Here is a 7,028-nt window from a genome sequence, read left to right as displayed (position 1 = left end):
AATGGAAAGGGGGGAACGCAGGCTGCCCTCTAGTTGTGCCCTGGCGACCCGCAGCCCTCCCGCCCACATCCCGGCCCCTGAGTAGTACCGCCTGCCGCTTGGCTTGCCCGCTTTCTCTCCTCCCTCTCCTTGCCCGTCGCCCCGTCCCTCGGCGGCCAGCTGCAGTCCTCTCCCGCGATCCAGGCCGAGGTTTCGCGGCGGCCGCGCGGCACGGTCGGCTGGCGGCGGGCCCCTTATTTGCTCAAGGGCTGAGTAATGCCAGGCGTCTGGAGCGCCCCCGCGGGCAGCTGGGGCCGGCGTCTCGCTCCCCTTCGGCGGACGGGCGACAGCGCCGGGAGACTCCTGCCTGCCGCAGCTGCTGCAGAGGCTGAGGTGAGCGGCTGCCCCTTGGCTCTTGCTTCCCCCAAACTTCACTTCGGGGCGGCCCCCCCTTCCCAAATAAGACGCCATCCGCTCTCAGATTGAATTCGCGCCCAGTCCTGAGTCTTTTTTTAAAAGATCCTGGAAGGGGAGATACTTTTTTGTTTTTTTTGGGGGGGTGTGTCATTTTTATTTTTAATGCGTTTGTCCAGCTCGGGAAGTTGCTCGTGGTCTGAAAACCCCGCTCTGCTAGCCGGCGAGCCGGTCGGGGAAACGGCGCGCCTCCTGTCCACGCAGGCGCCGTTGGGGACCGGCACCCGCGGGGTATAAATCCCATCTCTTCCTCCTCCTCGTCTTCTCTTTTTAATTTCTGCTGCAGGCTCGGGGACGTGCGGGGGAGCACCGGGCAAGGAGGGATCCTAGCGACAGAGCTGCGTCCCACACTCTGATCTGGAGTCGTGCGTCTTTTTAACTGTTTGCATTACAATGGGTTGCACGTCCGGTCCTACCATTACAGAATGGTTGTTCTTTTTAGGGTATTGCCATTTTTAAAACCCTCTTGTTTCCTCCGAGGAGCTCTGGGTGGCACACAGGGTACTCTCTAGTCTCTTCTGCTGTTTTACCCGGCCTGGAAGGGTTGCCAGGTCCCCCTTGGCCACCGGTGGGGGGATGGGGAATAGGGTTGCCAGATCCAGGTAGGGAAACGCCTGGGAGATTTGGGGGTGGAGGCTGGGGAAGCCAGGAACACCGATTGGATACAGTGCCAGAGAGTCCGCCCTCCAAAACATCCATTTTTGTCCTCAGGGGAACTGCTTTCTCTAGTCTGGAGATGAGCTGAAATCCCAGGGGATCCCCAGGCCCCTCCTGGAGGCTGGCATCCCTATGGAATCTTGTGAGGGCAGGCCATGTTGAAAGTGACTGGCCCAAGGCCTCCTAGTGAGCTTCATGGCTGAGTGGGAATTTGAACCCAGGTCTTCCCGGCCTCCGTTTTATTCATCTAACAACCTTGTGAAGTAGGTAAGGCTGAGAGAGAGATACAGGCCCCGGATTACCCAGTGCCTGAGAAGTATTTGAGGAAGTGTGCGTGCACATGAAAGTTCATACCTTAAATAAAATTTTGTTGGTCTTAAAGGTGCCCCGCTGGACTCCAACTTTGTTCTGCTGCTTCAGACCAGCACGGCTGACCACCTGGACCAGTGCCTGAGAGAAAGTGCTTGTGTATCTGGGGGATGTCTTTAGAGCTATTCATCTTCTGTGCTTCTGAATGAGTTAACGTTCTGAGTGCAGGTCATTGCGCCGTGCCTGTGCATCAGGTGTTATTAGATTGTTCGGTTGCAGAGATGTGACAGAAATGCCTTCCCCTAAGTGAAGGCTGACCGGAAGAAGCACGGTGACTCATACAGGGATGCAGCAGGCACCCTCCTCAGCTGATGGGTCATTCCAAGCTGCAGGTGCCTTTTAAGTTTTTGGATCAAAGTCACACAGCATTGTGCTCCATCACCCTTCTTCACAGTGTTGTTATAGGAATAAAAGGGAGGCCGGGGGCACTAAGTATGCCGCCCTCAGCTGTGTGAAGGTAAGACAGGATAAAAATAATGATTGCCAGAGTATTTTATGAGCCATTGTGGGGTGTAGTTAGCATGTCAGGTGGAAACCAGGATGAGCCGGGTTCAAATTCCCACGCAGCCACAAGGCTCGCTGGGAGGCCACACAGTTTTGGTCGGAACACGTGAAAGCCAAGGTCAAAAAAGTGGAATTTTCAGACTGAATCTTGTCTGGCCACAAAATTCAGTCCTGTCCCTGAGAGGGAGGGCCCTCCCCCATTATCCGGACTTAGTTTGGAGTTCCACTGCAGATGCATTGAGAACTGGACATGTTCTATATAGCAGAAGCTTCTCCTGGCGCCTGGAGGTTTCTCCAGCTCAGTTGGCAAACAGTTGGCCTCGTTAGTCTCAAGGCTATTGTTGAAGAAACCAGATGAGGGCTTGCTCTCTAATTGGCTGTCTTCACAAATTGACTTTCTCCCTATCTTAACGTTTGTCACACTGATCCACCAGTGCTCTGACTTGATCACTTGCAATTTCTTTCTGAGCTCTTCACTCGGGGCAACCTCGCTTCCCGGCTTGGGGTCTCTCATTGGGGTCACATTTTTTTAGCAGAGTGGATGTCGGGTTGCAGTTTGGGGTTAGGAAAAATCTAAGTAAACAGTCATTTTCCCTCTCGTTCAGTTTTCCACTTCATAAAACAGGCTGCAAAGCAGTCGAGAGGTCTGTTGGATTGGATTAGCTGGTTGTGTAGAACAGCGTGGAACACTGTTTTCAGTGTTGTGCAGAACAGTGTTTTCAAATGGGATAAAATGTTTGCTGTTGCTCTAAAGCTTTCCACCTAAGTGAAGCAGCTGGCAACGTAAAAGCAGAATGAACTAGCGAAACACAGTGTTTGAAGACTCATGCTTCAGGTATCCCATGACAATGGATTTTGCGTCTTCCGCCCCATAGACAAGTGTGGGCGGTCGAAGAGGCATTTGCAAGAGAATCCTTGAGTTCTTTTGTGAATGCCCGCACCAAATTTCATTCCAATATGTCACCGCACAAGGGAGACATTGTGTTGCGGGTCTGTGAATGTCAGCAGTCTAAATAAGACTCAGGTCCGGTTCGCGAACTGGAGTGGGAGAGACCTGAGTTGGCAGAATGGACTGTACCACTCAGATTGCAGGTGAAGGATCGCTGCGGGTGCTGCTGCTCCCCTCGATTAGGACCTTGCTGGGGGGAAAAAGAATTGGCACAGCAAGTCAAGGGAAGGGGAACAGAAGCTGTCTCCCTGCCGTTGCTAGTGTTCTGTTTGCCAAGACCTGGGGTGTCGAACTCATTTGTTATGAGGGCCGGATCTGACATAAATATCACTTTGTTGGGCCAGGCCACGTGTGTCATACAATGTAATGCCAGGTAGCGGAGATATAAACTTTATAAACGACACAAACACAAAGGGTTTTTTTTTTTACTTAAAAACATAAAACATTAGCACTCTTGCAATATCTTGTTTATTTAACAGTGCCTGATAATGGACACCTCTTGCTCTGAGTTATTGCATCAAAATGTCTGTGCTGTTGCAGTCTCAAGTATGCTGTTCAGGTGTGCATCTGTAAGCTGCAAACCTACGATGACGCAGCAGCAGCAGAACTGGAAGCAGCAGCAGAAGACAGCCAGTTCCTCTGCGGGCCTGATAGAAGCCCTCCGGGGGCCTGATCCAGCCCCCAGGCTGCATGTTTGACACCCCTGGCTTTAGATGCTTTGGTCCTTAATTAAGAAATATTCAAAGCTAAAGGGGTACAGTCCAGTAGCCTGCTTCTGGGCTTTGTCACCCCCATGCCCATATGTGTGAAGCAAGCCCAAGTATTAGAAACAGAAGGACCAAGGGGCAAAGTCATTTATTTATTTATTTATCAATCCAAATTTCTAAACCACCCTCCCCCATACTTGGGGCTCAGGATGGTGTACGACTATTCAAGATAGAATTGTCAATAGATTTAAAGTTAAAAACAGTAAAAACAAATACAAAACCCTTCCAGATGGTTATCCTGACTCCAAGGGGGAGTGAAAGGAAGGAAGGCCAGGCTACATGAAGACTGTTGCTGTCCTCAGCCTTCGGCCTGGCAGAACGTCTCTGCCTTTCAGGCCCGATGGAACTGAACAAGGTCCCGCAGGGCACAGATGTTTTCACTCTGCCTTTCAGGCCCGATGGAACTGAACGACGTCCCGCAGGGCACGGATGTCATTCGCAGAGAGTTCCAACAGGTCAGAGCCAACGCCGAAAAAGTTTGGGCTTCGGTTGAGGACAGCCGTTTGTTTTTTAAAGGCCAGGCATCTCCAGTAGATTTTTTTTCTCCGCTGAGCGCAGTGCGTTTTTTTGGGTATAACAGGAGAGATGGTCCCGAAGGTATGTTGGTCCCAGACCGTTTAGGGCCTTGAAGGTTAATACCAGAACCTTGAACCTGATTCGGTATTCAACCTGGATGCAGTTCAGCTGGCAAAGCACCAGTTAGATATGTGCGGTTAGTGGGGTTCCGGTGAGAACCCGAGCTGCCGCTTTCTGGACCAGTTGCAACTTCTGGGTCAGTCTCAAGGGTAGGCCAGTGTAGAGCGAGTTACAGTAGTCTAACCTAGAGGTGACCGTTTCATGGATTACTGTGGCTAGGTCAGGGAGAGACAGGAAGTGGGCCAGTTTCCTTACTTGGCGCAGCTGAAGAAACGCCAGTCTGGCAACATTTGTGATCTCGACCCTCAATCGATAGGGAGGCATCTAACACACCCAGGCTCTTAATCTATTTATGATCGTACCTTGAAGGTTGTACACCATCAAGAGACAGGAGTTGTCACCCCAATCCTGAATCCCCCCCCCGCCATAGAACCTCCATCTTGGATGGATTTAGTCTCAGCCATCTCTGCTTCAACCATCCAACCCCAGCCCCAGATTTTTTGGGGCGGTGTCTGGCCACCAGTCTATCAGCAGACACAGCTAGGTATCATGTAGGGCAAAAGGGCCATACTGCTATTGCAAACTCTGTGTAGTATGAAGTTTAATTCCAGTGGCACCTTTAAAAACAACAAAGTTTCATTCTGGGCAGGGGTCGTTTCCTGCGGGGGCGCACAGGAGCAGAGCTCTGGAAGTAGGGAGCCCAGGGGGCAGGCACATGCAACAAGCCCCACCCCCTGCTCCCAGCAGCCCTCAGTTGGGCCACAAGGAGCAAAAAGCAGCCAGGTAAGGTGCAGGGCCCCCCCCCCCGGCCCACCTTCAGGTAAAAACTGTCCCTCCTCTGTGAGGGCAGATCTGCGTGTCCCCCCCCCCTAGCTAGCAGTCCAAAACAGTCCAGTGGCACCTTTAAGACCAGGTTTTATTCAGGTACAAGCTCTCCCTCCTCTGTGAGGACAGATCTGCATGTCCCCGTCCCCCCCAATAGCTAGCAATCCAAAACAGTCCAGTGGAGCCTGAGTGGTGGCTGTTGCCTTCTGACACACTTCCAGTGATGTCAGGTGGTGTGCAATATGCAAATAAGGTATGCTAATAAGTTATGCTAATGAGCTCCTGGACCTCTTTTTCTACAAAATGACCCCTGATTCTTTGTATAAGTTTTTGTGTGCATGCACACTTCTTATACCCAGAATTGAACTTTGTTGGTCTTAAAGGTGCCACTGGACTCAATCTTTGTTCTGTTGCTTCTAAAGCAGTGTGCATGCACACAAAAGTTTATAACCAGAATTAAAATTTGTTGGTTTTGAGAAAGAAGAGAGTGGATTTATACCCGCCCCTCACTTGGAGTCTCAGAGCGGCTTACAAACTCCTTTTCTTTCCCCTCCCCACAACAGACACCCTGTGAGGCAGGTGGGGCTGAGAGAGCTCTTTCAAGGACTGCTCTTGAGAGAACGGCTCTGAAAGAACTTGTGACTGACCCAAGGTCACACCAGCAGTTGCATGTGGAGGAGTGGGGGATCAAACCCAGTTCTTCCAGTTTAGAGTCCACGCTCCTAACCGCTACCACCAAACTTAAAGGTGCCGCTGGACTCAAACTTTATTCTATTGCTTCAGACCAAGCCCGCTAACCACCTGAATCTGTGTAGCAGAATCTTGTCATTACTGAAGAATGAGCATCACTGATACGTTCATTAGGTTAAGAGGGAAAATCCCCTTATCCATTCTGTTCATGCTCAGATGCACGTTATTCATTCTGAGCTTGTGAAATAGCCTTGGAGTGTATGTGCATATGTGTATATGTGTGTGTGTGTGTGTGTGTATGGTTAAGCGGTGGCTCAAGTGGTTACGATGCTGAACTGCAGGCTGTGGAAGGTCGGTAGTTCAGCAGTTCGAGCCCCAAGTGCTGCATGACGGAGTGAGCTCCCGTCTCTAGTTCCAGCTCCTGCCAACCTAGCAGTTTGAAAGCAAGGAACTGCAAGTAGCTAAATAGTTACCACTTCAGTGGGAAGGTAACAGCCTTCCGTGCACCTTGGTGTTTAGTCATGCCGGTCACATCATGACTATTACTATTATTTATAAGGTGTATATATATATATATACACACACACACATACACACACCTTATAAATAATATATATATCTCCCTTATAAATAATAGCCGAATGGTGGTGGCACTTCTCTAGAACATTCCACACGCTCCAAAATCAGTTTGCTCTCTGATCTGTCATTCAGAGGGTCTCCGTATCCACTGGCTGTATTGCTTGAGTCCTGCCTCCAACATTCTAAAGTTTGCTGTTCCTCTCCCCCCCATAGCCAGTCAGAACACAGAGGTTATTTGCATATGCAGCCTCATTGGCCTTTGCCTCGGAACACAGAGGTCGTTTGCATATGCGACTTGATTGGCTTTTGCCTCTAACATTCTAAACAGTTTGCTGTTCTGAGGTAAAATGTGTCCAATCTCCAGGTGAGGGCTGGAAATCACTCAGAATTACAACTGCTTTCCAGATGGCAGAGATCAGTTCCCCTGGAGAAAATGGTGGGATCTATATCCTTATATGCTGCTGAGGGGGCGACCGTATGACAGCCAATATGATGTAGCAGTCAGGGCTTCAGAGCACGAGAGAGGCTGCAGGTGTGTGGGAAGTGGAAAGCTGAAGAGTGAGGGGGAAATAAAGGTAGGTTGATGATTGGCTGGGAAG

At 50.4% G+C, this 7,028-nt stretch overlaps 1 protein-coding gene across 1 annotated transcript in view; it reads left to right on the top strand.

Annotated features, from left to right (window-relative positions):
• The first annotated feature begins 321 nt into the window (after positions 1–321).
• The window catches only part of RPH3AL (rabphilin 3A-like (without C2 domains)), an 88,099-nt gene continuing 81,392 nt past the window's right edge, over positions 322–7,028 (top strand). The window contains exon 1 of the mRNA XM_015426679.1: positions 322–372. The gene's annotated coding sequence lies outside the window, so the exon portion shown is untranslated. The remainder of the gene's footprint in view (positions 373–7,028) is intronic.

This window comes from Gekko japonicus, unplaced genomic scaffold (genome assembly GCF_001447785.1).
Source record: "Gekko japonicus isolate JY-2015 unplaced genomic scaffold, Gekko_japonicus_V1.1 scaffold2457, whole genome shotgun sequence".
Lineage (NCBI taxonomy): Eukaryota > Metazoa > Chordata > Lepidosauria > Squamata > Gekkonidae > Gekko > Gekko japonicus.
This window is presented reverse-complemented; position numbering and strand designations above follow the sequence as displayed.